We start from the raw sequence: 18,235 nt of genomic DNA on the forward strand, positions 1-18,235 counted from the left end.
CTGGGTTCGATCCCCAGTAATTGTATGCTGTGATATTATAACTTTTTGTATTTTTTTACACATAAATTTCGTATTGTTTTTTTTTTAATTTACTATATTTAAAGCTCTTAGCACCATGTTATTTAAAGCTCTGCTCTTGAGGTCTACAGCTCACAGAGCCACTAGTAGTAATAGAGTCGGATGTAGCCCGACGTACGTGGCGCGCTGCACTCGGTCCAAAGCCAGGCGCCTTCGACTCTCTCATATTCAGTGTCGGGCGTAGGCCCACGTACGTGACCCGCTGTACGCTTACCAAGACGCCTTTAGTGCCCTCTCACTCAAAGCGTCGGGCGTAGCCCGACGTTCGTGGCGCACTGTACGCGTTCCAAAGGAGTCGGGCGTAGCCCGATATATGCGGCACTCTGCGTGCCTTTCTGTACGTACTGAGGACGCCCTCGCAAAAGTAATATAAAGTGACTTCAAATGGTTAGTAACGAAATGATGACCCCAAAATTAATTAAATAAATTAAAAATTAAAAAACACGACTGCGAAAAAGCGAACTGAAAACATAAAAATATTTTTTAGTTGTGTTAGTTACTCAACTTAATGAATGTAAAAAAAAAATAGAATATGAGTGTTTAGTGAAGGTTATAAACAACAAACGCAAAAGTTTTATGCTCATTTAGGATCGTGACTGTACCTGTGTATTTTATTTCAATTGCAGTCGGGGACCTTGATGTATTGACATTTTCCCATTTAAAAGAAAGGTCCCCGACTGCAATTGAAATAAAATACACAGGTACAGTCACGATCCTAAATGAGCATAAAACTTTTGCGTTTGTTGTTTATAACCTTCACTAAACACTCATATTCTAATATTTTTTTACATTCATTAAGTTGAGTAACTAACACAACTAAAAATTATTTTTGTCTTTTCAGTTCGCTTTTTCGCAGTCGTGTTTTTTAATTTTTAATTAATTTATTTGCGTTATTTGACACATTATGACTGACGTATATAGAGATGTAACTAACTAACTAACCCAAATCGATTGTCACAGCAAGCGATTACGATTGGATGGCACGTGGACTGAGGTATCGAATTGTGACGTATAATGATTTTTTATTTGAGATTTAAATAAAGCTAGAATTATATGGTTTTCCCGCAAGGTAAATGCATTTAATACACCGACCGAGTAGGTCGCACCCATCGTCAAAATCTAAACTAACTGAGGATCTATTTTAAAGTTTATTTATTTTATTTCTGTGACAAATTTGTTGTCTGTTAGGTGACGATAAATATAATATATGCATATTTACAGTTAATTATCCACCTTTTCCTTATTTTTATTAAAAGAAAAATGAAAAATTCATATCGATTTACTTAGACGACTACCGATTCATAACGGTGGTGTCCGGCCAACCCTAAAATTAAAAAAAAAAGACGTAGAACGTAAACGTTCGCAGTGCAATTGTTTTCCTTTGTGATTTCGATGTGCAAGAACATTTTACGTTGTATTGCTGTTGTGAGTGACAGATGTCAAATAACGCAAATAATGATGCATAGAGTATATAAAGGTTCTCGTTAAAGGTTTAATTCTGACAATTTTATGGAGGTTGAAATAACAATTGAAAGTAGATTTACAAGCTTTTATGTTCTGAGTTTCTAGTCTAAAGTTTTTGGATTTGCAGTTTTATACTACATTAATTACTGTACTTTATTAAGTATATTAGGTACACTTCGCTTCAATTAACCGTTCAGTAAAGCTTTGTTTGCTTTGTTCAGTAACGCTTGTCCACCCACAAGATGGACAATTGGACAGACGACCTTGTTAAGGCCGCCGGAAGACACTGGATGCGGGTCGCTTCAAACCGAACCGGTCAACCGGTACGTATGGAGGTCCAAGGGGGAGGCCTATGTTCAGCAGTGGACGCCTTATGGCTGAGATGATGATGATGATGATGAAAGCTCTGTTGTACGATTTGAGATACAAATAAAGTCACGTTAAAAACAGTTACAATATTTCAAAGTTGCCGAGTTCGGTCTTCAGTACAATTTACGCTGACACTGACTTTTGACACTTTTCTCTTTCGCTTGTATCACCTTGGGAATAATTTATCATTTTATGAATAATCTGTACCATAAAAAGCATTTTAGAGACGGCTGACGGGCCGTCAAAGTACTGTTTGCAATAAATAATATCTGGGAGACGGAGCTTTGCTCGGAAAACATATAAAAACTCAAAAATGCGCGTTTTCCCAGGGATAAGACCTAGCTAGATCGATAACGCCCCCGAAAACCCCCATATAGCACATCGAAGTCCTTAGAGCCTTTTCCGAGATCCCCGAAATATAGGTATATATAAATAAACAAGAATTGCTCGTTTAATGGTATTAGATAATATATTTTTTCACCACATCAGCTTTTAAAGGCTCTCTTTCTTCGTCAATAACAGATGAGAAAGTTGCACTTGATCTACAAGTGTGGCAAAGTAATTGCCAAATTTTGAGTTGTGTCCTCATGCTGACTGCCGGAATTGACTTTTAAGTGATGAGTTTGAATGATAAGTAAATACCTACTTACATATTAAATAATAGCATTCATTTGGATTTGATTTGTAATGTTTTACAGTTACTATTTTCCTTGCGTTCAAAAATTTTTGAAGTGAAAACTGTTAAACACGCGACAGGTCACGTGACCGGAAGATTCGTAAGACGTAAGACGGACACGTGACCTGATCGAAAAACAGTTACAATGTCATTGAGTTTTCACTTCTGCCGGCACTCCCGAAGTGCAACCCGTTTTTGTTTCACTCGGTGGCAAAGCCTACCTAAGGTACCAAAGTAGTAGTACACCGCCTGGCTGGCGGCTGGCTGTCGTGCCTTAAAAACCGTATCCACCTTGTAAAACAAATAACTATTTTGTGTTATAAAAATAAATGTACCCTCTTCGTGAGCAGTACTCATAAAATCTAAGCGTTGTTAGCGAGGTTTTCATTATTAGAAGCACGTTCTACTTCCCGTCGAATTGCTTAGCTGATATTTACTCTCCGCTCTTTAATTACAGTAAATACAGCATATACGGTATGGAAATTTCAATGGGCTCGAATTACATGTAAATAAATATGTTTTGTGTTAGGCATACTCCTTTTAGGGTGTAAGAAAACCACCGGAACGTTCGTAGTTTGTTTCCCCTTATTAATGAAACTTTACAAGCGCCAATGTGTCAAATGGCAAAAAACGGAACCCTTATGGTTTCGTCATGTCTGTCTGTCTGTCTGTCTGTCTTGTCTGTCTGTCCGTCTGTATGTCACAGCCACTTTTTTCCGAAACTGTTATTGACACAATGAAAAACTAGGTTTTCCTTTTTTTTTCAGAATTTGCGACACAAAAAAAAAATTTTTTTAAAGCGAAACCTACACAACTCGAATATATTATGCTAAAGCGACATCAAAATCAAAGTGATATGTTAAGATTTAAGTTAGTGGAAAACGTTTTCTCCCGAAATGCAAAGTGTATGGAAAAAGTATCTTTTGTCAGTAGCTATACTTTTCACTCTGAAATGACATTTTTTAACGCGTAAAATTCCCATCATAAAAAACCCAATCGAAAATTTCACAAATTGGTCCGAGCCCACACCGCAAAAGGCTGACTACCGAACTATTTACTCAAACCGTGAAAATCCGGCAAAACAACAAACGTCGAAACCGCAGCATCGACCGTATTTAATCAGCCAAACAACGCCGCCTACCGATGGAAAAGGGTAACTTGCTGCAATCCGGCTAATGACCACTTCATGCACCAAAACATTCATCTATTCCAGAAAACCTGCAAAAGCAATGTGAACTTTAAATCTTAACCGCTAAGGTTGGCAATAGCTTGTGGAGTGAATAAACATGGCGACTCATAAGTCAACAAAATGAGTGCCCCTCGACAAGATGGCGATTATATTTCATAAAATTATGCCACGTAACCAGATTAGGTGGTTTATGCTGGATGGTGCAATACCGTTTGATATATTGTATTATTTGCCGAAATAGCCCGCGGTGTTTTTAGAGGGTGAGAATGAGATCTTATTTAGCGAGTTTTTGTTGGAGAGCAGAAAGGAAAAATACCATTGAGCCATGTTATTCGAGGCTTCAAGGATTAATCAGGCATTCGTTAGTATTGAAACAGAAAATCTCCCAATATTAGTCAAGTCCTAACGCACAAAATTATGTAAATTCCAACAAAAATCAGAAAATAACGAACGATAAATACTTTCAAATGATAAATAAATTAATATTAGGGGACATCTTACCCAGATCAACCTAGCCCCAAATTAAGCAAAGCTTGTACTATGGGTGCTAGGCGACGATATACATAAATACATACTTATATAGACCAGACCGGTCGTCATCTTTCTAGATATAGAAATTCAAAGAAATCTGCTAATAAATCACACCAAAATACGTGAAGAAAATGCACAAAACGTCTTGACAGCCACATAACTCAAGAAACTTGCATTACGAGACTATCACATCGAAATGACTTAGTAGAACAAATCTCATGAAACTACGTTGAGCTGAACTCTGAGAGAATCAGGTGCAGATTTCCATTTTATTATTACAAGTAAGGAAACTTTCCTAGTTTCCGTGACCTGGATAATGTCTAGTCATTTTTCAGGCTATGAGATCGAAATTGATGGCTCCAATTTTTGTTACTCTTGTTTGTTTAAAACTGTCATAAGTGCGAATTAAGTTTCTATAAATGACCACTATTAAGCAGCTAGATATCTGACTTTTGTATTGCTTTAATGTAGTTAAATCCCATTGTTTCCCCATAGAAGCAAGATTGATTTCAAATCATGATATCACGAGAAAACAGGAATCAAGGTTATTTGCATCCCAATAAAATACAAAAAAGTCCGTATTTCAAGAGTCATATTTCTAACCATCTAACTACTTTTACTAAAAATAGCCCAGTTACTTTATATTCAGGCCAGATTGATGGGTAAATATATCAAAGGGCCTTAACATGCCGCAGGCGGTTGTTGGACCCTATAATGTTATTAAAGGAAGTAATTTCCTCTAACTTTGATGTCAGACAGTGACAAGAAACATCCTTATTGGAGACGAGCCATTTTTGTTTTTCGTACACATGGCTGGCTCCGTAATTCAATTAGATGAAGTACGTCATGATCAAGAGGCTTCGTTGCAATTAATTTTGTTTTCCAGAGACGAAAATAGCAATCTTCGGAGGGGCAAGGCTTTTTGTAATAAAATACAAACAAGTACTAATAAGTAATGTTCATTGTAAATTCAAAAGCGGGGTAATTTACAAAATGGCAAATATCTATTACCTAATCTAGAAGCACTGTGCAACATTTACGCTACTTAACTGCGATGCATCTTGTTTACTGTTTCAACGGTTGTAAGTGCTTGTAGTTTGGTAGATAAAAACGCTCGAGTGAATACACTAAGGGCGTTTTTTCGTAGCGTTCACAAAAAGTTTGGAGTTTCTTTAGCATGTAAGAGTTAGACCAAGAAAAGTCTGCAGCGATTTTGATAGCCCACGCAGTTTAAACGTCAATTTTCTATGAAATTATGACGTATAAATAACAATTGCACTGCGTGGGCTATCAAAATCGCTGCAGACTTAACTCTACAGAGGATTAAAAAGTTTTATATTAAGTACTTCTTAAGTATCTTTCAGGAAGTTGGCTACATTTACAGGACCTTACTCCTTCACCTTCACAAATTATATAAAAAACTTCAAACAAAATGGTCTTAATCACTAACTTTTGAAAGAAAACAAAGATTATAGATAAGTCTTTCGCCGTTTATTAAATTATTTTACGCACTAAAACTTTTGTTAAAGTAATTGGATAGTTATGTTCTTGTTACATACGATGTTTGTAATAAAATAGGTACGTAGGTATGTTTGCTGAAAATCAGTGTTACAGCAAAATCACTTGTACGACTTATGTCGAGCGGCATCTTATTCAACCAAATTGCGTGCCGCTCATACAGCTCAGATTAACCAATCTATCTATAGGTACCTTATTTACCTATTCTTTGCTAATTATAGACACCGTTACTATAAAACACAATTCTGGGGGCCGATTTTTGAAATTCGACCGCTCGATTTCGTGTATTTCGTTCAATAATATCTCCACTACTAGGCATTTAAATTCTACTAATAGAATTGAAAACGAGTGTTTAATACCACTAGATTCCAAATTTCTATCGCTCGTATTTCAAAAATTAGTATATTGCTATTTTCCACCGATTTCCGAGTGACGGAATCGAGCGATCGAATTTCAGAAATCGCCCACCTGTTGTATTTATTGATAAATTTAAATATATTACTATTACCTTGTAGGTATGTAGGTATGTGTAATCAATTTACGCTTTGCTAAACTCGTAGGGTACGGCGTTCCGTGCTAAAACATAATACATAACAGTGTGATTGAAATAGTGACTTGTGAATGCATATTAATTATCATATACCTACATTTATAATAGTGGTTTGTAATTTGTAATTGCATTGATATATCGAAACGTCGAGGTTAGAGTCTGTTCGGAAAGAGAAAAGTCGTGGAATGTATTAGGCCTCATACGTTCCACGACTCTTCTCTTTCCGCACTCTCCGCGCTTCTTGACTCTAGATAACCAATTTCATCTCATAGCTTTTAATTGATAAATACGACCCTTGTTAACGAAGACTGAGAAACTCTGAATATCAAACAATATGAAACTAATTGTACTGTATCTGTATTGCTTCATCCAATAATTAATTTTTCAATGGCTCTTCCCGCCGGTCAATTCTCAAATTCATGTTTGACTTCTTAGTATTAGAGTGATATTTTATTGGAACACGCTTACCTGCTTCAGAAAACGTAAATCTAAATATGAGTTCAATTATTGAATTGGAATTGAATTAGACTATAGACAGATTCAAGCCTGGACTAGAGATAACTTTCACTTTGTTTCTTTTTCCAATAATGAAGTTGTACGCTCAACTTTTCTCTCAGCAGTTATGAGGAAATTTATGAATTCGTATTTTCTATTTTTATTGCAATTCAAATTTTCAAATGCTTGTGCTATAATTTTATTGTCTTATATACAATGTTTTGGAGGAGTTGCGTCAGAATTATAAGGATTGTCAATTTTTATACACAGAGCGATTTAAAAATCCTTAAGAGGGAAGTACCTATAGCACGTACTCGTCCATACAAAAAGAGAAAATGTATTTCCACTTCTAAATATTTTCCATTCTCCATGAGTTTTTAAATATGTTATTGACACAATTATAGGTTTTCCTTTTTTCAAAATTTGTAATAAAAAAAAATTTAACGTATAAATCTAGAACATATTATGCTGAAGCGATCGACATCAAAATCAAAGTGATTTATTAAGATTTAGTTAGTGGTTTTCTCCCGAAATGGAGCTTCATAGAAAAAGTACTGTAATAAGTTATAACGTTAGGATCGCAAAGCTATTCTTCCTTCTGCAGGAGCTGCGTTTTTTGACTTACTAATGAAATCCTAATGTACTCGTATACCTATTACCTAGGTATTTTAATGTTATTTGTGTTCCAGCGCCTGTCCAGAGATTTATTAGTACAAACTATGCTTTAACCAAACGAATACGAGATTATTGTTTTACATGGAATGCTTATAGCGGTCGTCGAAAATTTGAATAATACAGTAATACTTAAATAAGTACAAACGGAAATTGTTAACTACATTACGGAAAAATCCAATTTTAAACTGTTTAGTATAAAGGAAATTCTCAATTTGTTAGGATCATGTTTGTGTTATAATGAGAGCATCGATTTCTCAAAGACGGTTAGTACAATTGTTATCATGATGTCTAATGAACGGCATCCTGGAGAAATCGTTATTCGTATAAATCTTCAAATTAGGCACACATATATTTCGGTATATCTTTAACTCGTGCATTTACTTTCGTAAAAGAACATTTTGGTGTAGAATCTGCATTTGAAAATAAGGTGTTAATTTAATAGCATTCTGCATTTTTTTGAGTCCTAAATTATTTTATAAGCCTTTGACGCCTGGTCTGGCCTAGTGTACTTACAAAACGAATAGTATCAGCGTATCAGCCATATTCGAACTTTAAAATACGTCATGGAAACGATATAGATTGGATATGTCAGTGTCAAACAAGTGACAAAATTGACGTCTTTGTTTGTAGAAACCTCACTTTTGACACTTGTTTGACACTGACATATCCGATCCATATTGTTTCCATATCTATTATTTGACGTATCTTAAAGTTCGAATATGGCTGATCTACAAAACGACGACCTGAAATCCCAAACTATTCCAGGTCGGACCGCATTGTGTGGGGATAAAAATTAAACATGCTCGAATGGGCCCATTCTATTTGCTTACAGGAGATCGCCCTCCAGGGGCAAAAGGCAGTAAGTGCCGATGGAACACGTGTGGTGTTACGACGTTTCGTGTGGACGGCAGCGATGTTCGTTGGAGTGGTGTGCTCGAACCGCGGAAACAAAGAGCATAGTGGCTAGAAGATATCAATAGGACGCTGGTCTCTGGTTGATTTTAAACCTAGACTCTAAGTTGGTATGGTTGACAGAGGTTGGGAAGAATTGACGCCTTACGATGCCTGCTTCGTCACGTTTTATAATACAGCAAAATTCATATACAGGTTGGAAAAATAAGTCGTGCCCTGGAGGTAAACTACCTTAAATCCTTAAGTTGGCTCATTTTACTTAAAGGAGACATTCCTTTATTTATAAAAAGAAATAAAAGTGCATTCAAAGATTTTTCTTTTTTTCTCCAATTTTGCTTGTCTAAAAATATTCTTGAGTACTAAATATTCGATTTTATGGATATTTTGTACGACAGACGAGTGTAAGACCTAATGTTTCTTGGAGAAATGTTATCATTAACATTAACTGTATCGACTAGTAGACAAAAATAGAGTGTTTATTTTTTGGAACTCGGTTACTCGGTTACTCGGGTCGATTCCCGGTCGAGACAAGCGAATTTAAAAAAATCTTTGAATGCAGTTTTGTTTCTTTTTAAAAATAAAGGAATGTCTCCTTTAAGTAAAATGAGCCAACTTAAGGATTTAAGGTAGTTTCCCTCCAGGGTCCGACATATCTTTCCACACTGTATAACTTAATGCCGTAGGCAGAGTGACTTACCTGTGTATACTATATTAGTAAACTCGTTTGATCTTCTCTCTCTCGTCTTACTGTTCGTCCCTGTTGTACCCTTAGCTGTCTCCGAGCCCACGGTCCACTCTACAAAATTTTCTCCTCAAATTCGCACGGATTTCGGTACCTATAGTCTTTTGTGAGACCATTGGCACGCATATCATCCCTCCCAAGCCAGAACCAAAATTATTAAATTACCTTATCCGTTGCTTTTACTATTGTGTTTAAAAAGAGACAACATTTAACAGGCAATTATTGATATTTCGATGGAAAAAAATTATTAATACTTATAGACCAAAATCCTAACCCACTTCTAGATTACTTAGAAACTTGATATTTGGCATGAAGGTAGACTATTAGGTGTATATAAAGGGAAAAATCTGAAAACAGGAAATTATTGATATTTCGATGGAAAAAAAATAATTAATACTTATAGACCAAAAACCTAACCCACTTCTAGATGACTTAGAAACTTGATATTTGGCATCAAGGTAGACTGTTAGGTGTATGTAAAGGGAAAAATCTGAAAACTAGAAATTATTGATATTTCGATGGAAAAAATAATAATTAATACTTATAGACCAAAAACCTAACCCACTTCTAGATGACGTAGAAATTTAATATTTGGCATCAAGATAGACTATTAAGTGTATATAAAGGAAAAAATCTGAAAACTGGAAATTATTGATATTTCGATCGAAAAAAAATAATTAATACTTATAGACCAAAAACCTAACCCACTTCTAGATGACTTAGAAACTTGATATTTGGTATCAAGGTAGACTATTAGGTGTATATAAAGGGAAAAATCTGAAAACTCGAAATTATTGATATTTCGATAAAAAAAAATAATTAATACTTATAGACCAAAAACCTAACCCGCGCGTTAGCGAGGGTCTCCTTTTCAGCTTAGGCAAACTGCTTTCATGATGAATAGAATACTTACTATAGTAATTTCTGTACAAAAAGTAATGATATCCCAACAAAAACATAAATGTGAAATGAGAGCCAAGTTCAATATTAAGAATATGTGTTGTTGTTGACTCGCTGACAAAAGAATTGAGATCTATATGGGTGCCAAGTTCTGTGCTGTGTAGAAAATCCTGAAATTATAAAGGATTTGTCTTGGCTAGTTTTTACCAACAATCCAAATTTTAGAAAAAACGTACCTAGTCAAATATAATAAATAACCTATACGTAAAAACTAGCCAAGACAAATCCTTTATAATTTCAGGATTTTCTACACAGCACAGAACTTGGCACCCATATAGATCTCAATTCTTTTGTCAGCGAGTCAACAACAACACATATTCTTAATATTGAACTTGGCTCTCATTTCACATTTATGTTTTTGTTGGGTTTAAATTAAGATATATTTTAGCAGAAATAGAGTGAAGGTCTTTTTTATGACTAGCATACGGGAAAATGACGAAGCCTGTTGCGGATAGCTTTATTGTTTGTGTATACTGACGACGTCTGTTAGTGATTTATGGTTGTACCCACCTGACGAAGCCTACTTGCGAAATTGAATTTTTCAATATTTGCAAAAGGTAAGGTAAACGTACTGGTGCTCGACGCGGTCCCAGTACATGTCATCTTGAAACTTAAGTCATTGTCAATAGAGGTGACAGCAAGGTGTCATCTATTGGGCATTAGCATGTCGAGGACTAGTACGTTTACCTTAACTACAAAAAAGTTTTATGACTTGACGTACTCAAGGACCAAATATGGTATTCAATTTCGGTATCACGATTGTTTATTTATATGTATTTGCACTTAATTTACCTAATCTAGTCAATCATTACCTAAATACTATTCTATAATATAAAAGAAATATTGTGAATGCAGTGAGATATTTTGATTTTTAGTTATACCGGTGGTCCGTGGACGTACTGCACTTTATTGGTGCACTGTGGCAACTAGCCATGAACGCGACCGTTATGCTCGCAGTCGGATAACGCCAGGATTCTGTGCGCATTTCTTTTCGACAACTACGGCAAGGATTGTGTAGATTTTCTACAAATACCACTGTCTTTTTCTAGGTTCAGTATTTGTAAGAGCAACGAGAATTTAATATTTTAAGAGATTTGCTTTTCTTTCGGTAGATATTTATATTAATTATGTCCATGTTTTAATGTTTGTTTATATAGGGTTTGCATGACGGATCTGAAATGTATGGGAAGATCCGCGGATCCGGATAATTTCATACATTTCTGATGCGGATTGCAAACCCTTTGGGAACCTATATAAAAATTACCCAAAACAGCGTAGACCCATAGTGCCCTATTTTCTGGAGAACTTGACAAAGCCTAATGCTAATTATACACGATGATTTTTAATCGGTGATCAGGAACATTTTTTTCTAACTCAGTAATTGATGTAGATCACGTTGAAGTCGTAATTACATGGAAACAAACTTATTTTTTTTTATCATAATTTTAATTTTGAGATCAATTTTATCCTAAAATCCTTGTCACTCTACTAATCGGTATCTATGAGTTATAGCCTCTTTACAAACTTAATGGCAATTGGGTTTAAATAATTTATTTTCTCATAGGAATTGTACAATTCACTTACAATGTACAATTGATAATTTATGAGTAATAACTTGTCATTGTCATTGTCATACCTATGCATAAACAAAGTCATAGATCCGTCAAATTTCCCGCCATATCGATGGCACTTGACGTATCGTAGTTACTTCATGTAGGATAACCATGGATTTAGTGGTTATTAGTTTTAATTATGTTTTAACTTTTAATTTAGTAATTAAACAATGAGATAATTGCGTGAGACCTTGCCTAATAAGAGTAATAAGTTTAATTTGGGCTAGATATTAATATTTTTCTACTCCTGATCACCAATTAAAAATCATCGTGTATATTTATATACATATATTTATTTTGTTTATTCTTTTATGAGGTTAAGGTGACAATGTAAGTAAATGATTAGTGATTACTATTATTTCTTGTCCATTAATTCCATTATAGTTAAATAAAATTATATTGGATTTACATTGCAATAATTCTTAAGTACAACCAAAGGTACAATACAACACTCGAAAAATTCAAGTTACCTTACTTATCAATTCAAGTTACTAGAGTCTGAAAAACTGAAACGCGTCTTAAGGGGCCGGTATATGACGTTTTCGATTTAGACCTCACTTTGTAACCATAATTTGTTCAATAAATGTTTGATAATTGCATTAAATTACACGTAAATTTATTCACGAAGAAACCGTGTACCGACTTTTCATGCCATTATATTTTTAATTTGCTGTTATTCTCTACAAATCGACACTAAAAGTATCAAAAAATCAAAATATGGAGTTCCGTTTGAGACAGAAGCAAAACAATTTTGTCTTTGACAGTAATTGAATTATTGTATGATTTTGGAAGCTAGATAATTCAGCTACCAATTTATTATCGATTTATATTTTTACTCACAAAGACAACACAGAAATTCAATCTCAAATGTAAACTTTCGAACAATTTCCATACATTGACGACATCACTCAAAATTCTTCTTCAAGTCAGATGCCCGTTGGGGCTACACCGGAGCACACGTGTACTTCTTCAAATGAAAATGACAGCTTGATTTTCTTGCTTTTAACAATTATATTGACATTAAATCATATACGCACACGAGAAAGCATACCAGTAGATAAAATGTATTTCAAAAAATAGGGTACATAAATATCAGCTCGCGTCTCATTTAAATTTCATTTGCTGTTATTTACGGGTCATTATTGTTGAAAACCGCAGTAAACTATATTAAAACAATACGATTACAGTCGAATTTAAGTATTATGTTCCTTCAAAACTCGCTTAAAATGAAAAAAGTTTAAAGACTCATCTTTACTGATTGGGATCAATTTTTATTATGCTGGTATCATTTTGCGTCATTTTAAAAACGTATTTGACTTCTGTATGACAATGAATTTTGATGACAACTGTAATCTTGTATTATATTATAGAACTTTTATATTAAAATATTGCCTATTAACAGGAAGAGTTATGTAATTCGTATAAGTAATACCTGAAAGTCTTGTACCTAGATCTGTAATACCATGGATTGCGACGAATAAATTATTATGATTATGCCGTTCGTTCCGTCTATATGTATAATGCGTGTACGTGCTGTTCTCTGAAAATCTTCAAGAAAAAATAACGGCTAGACCAGCACTAAGTACTAGCAAGTTTTTGCGGCTTTGGAGACCGAGATGAAGCTTACAGGCCAATAGCAATGTGGCCTGGTTATTGTTATGTATACCTATGTATCGAATGTTTTATAAATTTACTATAAAAAGCAATGTTTTATTTCGATTAGGTCTACATTTTGTGCATATTGCATATCTGAAGTATTTTCGTACTAAACTTGAAACTTTCGTTGTAACTAAATAAAATAATTATTCCAAATGTACAGTCACCTGCAATTTATGTTACACAACGAAGGCCGCAAAAATATCTGACATGATCTTATTTGTAGAACCATAAGAGCATGTCACATATTTTTGCGGCCTTCGAAGAGTAGGTACCGTCATTACTCATTACCACCAACTTTGCCCGCTTTTTTTTTAAACACGAATTTCTCAAAAAAAATCACATCATATGACTTTTTTTTGCTCAGCACGTCCATTGTGATCAAACGCATCAGTTTATGTGAAGAAACCATTTTTTTATCGTGTTTTTACCCATTTTTTTGCGTTTTAGAGGGCGGGCAAATAATAAAATATCCGGGGTTATCGCCAACATTGCCCACGTCAATTTGGTATTCAAATACAGCTCGTATGATGATGATGTCTAAGGATCACTTAAAGGTTTTGGGCAATCCTACCATTCCCTGTTAATAACTTAGCGATAAGTGTAAATCCTTTTAAATAAATTTGCTGGGCAATTTTGCCTACCCGTTTTTGCCCATTTCCAAATAAGGCTCGCCTAAGCATTTTACAAAGGCTAGGGTTGTCACTTTTGAGAAAATCTGTTACAATAGTTTAATGGCCAAAAATATGATTTTTGTTGTGTTTTCATTCGGGATAATACATAACGGTATAAAACATCTAAATAAAGGATAATAAGACAAATTAAATACAGTATATATTTATAAACTTATTTTAGTGTACAAACATAACCTTCTTTTACTTGCGAAGTTGGGTAAATTAGATGAAAGTGACAACCCTAATCCGTTTTTGGTAATGGCCAAAAATATGATTTTTGTTGTGTTTTCATTCGTTAACGGGATAAAACATCTAAATAAAGGATAATAAGACAAATTAAATACAGTATATATTTATAAACTTATTTTAGTGTACAAACATAACCTTCTTTTACTTGCGAAGTTGGGTAAATTAGATGAAAGTGACAACCCTAATCCGTTTTTGGTAATGGCCAAAAATATGATTTTTGTTGTGTTTTCATTCGTTAACGGGATAAAACATCTAAATAAAGGATAATAAGACAAATTAAATACAGTATATATTTATAAACTTATTTTAGTGTACAAACATAACCTTCTTTTACTTGCGAAGTTGGGTAAATTAGATGAAAGTGACAACCCTAATCCGTTTTTGGTAATGGCCAAAAATATGATTTTTGTTGTGTTTTCATTCGTTAACGGGATAAAACATCTAAATAAAGGATAATAAGACAAATTAAATACAGTATATATTTATAAACTTATTTTAGTGTACAAACATAACCTTCTTTTACTTGCGAAGTTGGGTAAATTAGATGAAAGTGACAACCCTAATCCGTTTTTGGTAATGGCCAAAAATATGATTTTTGTTGTGTTTTCATTCGTTAACGGGATAAAACATCTAAATAAAGGATAATAAGACAAATTAAATACAGTATATATTTATAAACTTATTTTAGTGTACAAACATAACCTTCTTTTACTTGCGAAGTTGGGTAAATTAGATGAAAGTGACAACCCTAATCCGTTTTTGGTGGTGGGCAATGTTGGTATGGATGCCAAATTACCGGATTACTTTGCCCACCGCTAAAACTTTTGTGTATTTAGGCCTTTTTAGTTTAAATCTCAATAGACATAATCTATGCTTCATGTGTTATAACTAGTGTCCGACCGAAGGTTCGGTTTCGGTTTCGGTTTCGGCCAGTTTCGGCCAAAAAATCATGTTGCGGCTGTAGTTTCGGTTTCGGCCATAAAACGGCCCAACCTTTCGGCCGGGCCGAAACTTACGAAATGGTACTTCGGACAAAGACCAAAATTTCGGGAATAAGTAGGACAACAATATTAATACATACCTACATATACTGATTCATGTATAGGTACAGAAATTAATTGGTTTATTATAAAACACAATTCCACTAATGAGAGCGCCACTGGACGGTCGACGCAGTCTTAAGAGGCTGTCAATATCTATAACGCGCACACTGTCTAATTGTATCGGAGCGAATGAGATAGCACTGTCGCACGCAGCCGTTGGCCGAGTATCAGCTCGGCACGAGTCGAACGATGTCTTTTTCGCTCTTATTCACTCATTTTTCTATCTACCTCTAATGGCAAATTTTAAGCGAGGCTAAAGGCTACGCTCAACTAGTGCCGCAAAGTTGATTTTCTCAATAGTTAATATTTTGCGAAGCTGAACAGCTGATTATTGATTAAAACGAAGAAAAAACCCTTAAAAGTGTCCCCAGTACAGTTTTTCATACGAATGCTCGACCTTAGCCTCACTTTTTACCTCAATTTACCATTGGTTTGTGTTCCACAAGTCCTCTACTTCAGCTTAGCCTTTGGTCTCGCTGCGCCATGCTCGGCCTGCGGTCTCGCTTTTTAATACAATGGACATTGGTTGGAGTCTGTGCTTAACTACTTATCCTGAAGCCTGAAGCACGGCTTTGACTTTGCATGAAAGTTCGCCTCACTGGAGCACTTCGGACTTTTAGGCCCAGGGCTATAACCGCGAAAATCGAAGTTTGCAAATTGCGGGCATTTTTCTCTGTCACTCTAATTACGCCTTCATTGGAGTAAAAGAGAATGATCCCCGCAATTTGCAAATTTCGGTTTTCGCGGTAGCCCCTCAGGTGAAGATCGGTACCCGGCCTTGCGATATTGTTAACAAAAAATTTCGCGCTCGCTGCGCTCGCGTTTTTGGTTGGTTTTTTGGTTGACCCTGTATCTACATGTTAGCTTGACTGGTGAATGAATAGAGTTAGACCAAGAAAATTTTGCAATGATTTTGATAGCATACGCAGTGCTACTAGTTGCTAGTGCATATGTTATTTATACGACATAATTTCATGGAAGTTTTGACGTTTAAATTAACACTTGCACTGCATGTGTTATCAAAATCGTTGCAGAATTATCTTGGTCTAACTCTAGTACTTAATTTTCTTAAAAAACTGCTTAAGTAACATCAATTTCAAGGACATTGGGTGTTGACAGCCCCATAATATGTGTGTAAAAGCGGTTTTATGACATTTTTTCAACGATTTTAACAAGTCTACAAAAGTTTCGGTTTCGGTTTCGGCCGAAACTAGAGCCAATGCCGAACATTCGGTTTCGGTTTCGGTTTCGGCAAAAAAACATGTTTCGGTCGGACACTAGTTATAACTGAAACCCGGAAATATTTGTCAAAGGGTTCTCAATTTTTTCTACTTGCATTCATTATTTATCAATTTTTTGCCCGCCGAAATATACCCTATATTAGACAACACGCTCAAAATTCCCAAGTCAAGTTATGCACAAGTTTGGCATATACTTTGTCAGAAATATAACCAATTTTCTACTAAAAACAGCAGGGTGGCCATAACTATTATCAATTTTTCTACATTAACGAATTTGTTTAAAATTGTCGTTTTGGGCAAAGTTTCCCTGGAGGGAAAGTTGGCGCTAATGACGTAACATATTATTGCAGGTGACTGTACATAAATGTTTCGGTGATTTTGAGATTATTTTTCAGGTTAGTTTACTAACAATCAAGTTATGCAGATACCGATTTCGTGAACGTATAATAAGTAGTAAGGTACCGCTATTGTTTAGCGATACCGATTATTTTTGAAGGTAAAACTATACCGGTTGAAATATGTAGATATTAAAATTACAGCAGGGACAACCATTTTTTATAGGTGTACCTAAACCATCATTGGCCGAGCGTTAGCAAAGGTCTCCGTTTCAGCTCGGGCAAAAATGCTTTTGTATGTTCTCCTTTGCAGATCACATTTCTCAACTGATTCTCGTGAAAATTTGTAAGCAGGTTCGATAGAACTATTCTGTTTCGCTTTATCCGCCAAAATGGAATTGCCACCCTGCTGAAACTTTATTTATTTAAATTCCTATTGAATGGATTTTGCACATTATGAAAAACCGTATAGAGTAGTAAATAACATTTTACATCTGACTTAATGACATCTTGTTTTATTCGCTTTAATTGTACAAAACGCGTATCTCGACAAAGCAATATTAGGTAGTAAAACAGTCAACAATCAAATGAATTAAATAGGTACGTCACGTGTGACATGAACAGACAAGGAAAGCAAGATTAAATGCATTGTTTCTCTTTCATCTTTAAATGGAATGCTTTTACCTTCAAAGGAGGCTAGTGGTCAATACTAAACTAAATGTCCAATCTTAAAAAAACATGATGGGTCACTGACCTGTCCCAGTAAAGTGAGGTAGTGTGCGTGAAGTGCGCTTGTGTGTGAAATGGGGTAAATTGACAGAATCTGATATTTTACCCACCGCTACCGTCGCCTTAAAGCAGAGGACTCAAACGACTTGAGTCTTAACCAACATTAAGAGCCACTTGCACCACCCCACTAACCTTGGGTTAACCGGTTAAACCTGGAGTTACCATGGTTACCAGTACAATTTGACACTGGGTTAACGGTTTAACCGGTTAACCCCGGGTTAGTGGGATGGTGCAAGTGGCGCTAAGTATAATTCCGTAACTTTTACTCAAAGGTTAAACCTCACTAGATGGCGCCACTTTCGCAAATTTTCAGGTTTAATTTTTATGTGGAACGGGATCAACAGGTATCAACAATACCTCCATAAACTTCGCACTCACTATAACCCAATTCCCGGAGCGGCATTCAGATTATAGAA

The sequence above is a fragment of the Cydia splendana genome, chromosome 5, assembly GCF_910591565.1.
Source record: "Cydia splendana chromosome 5, ilCydSple1.2, whole genome shotgun sequence".
Classification (NCBI taxonomy): Eukaryota; Metazoa; Arthropoda; class Insecta; order Lepidoptera; family Tortricidae; genus Cydia; species Cydia splendana.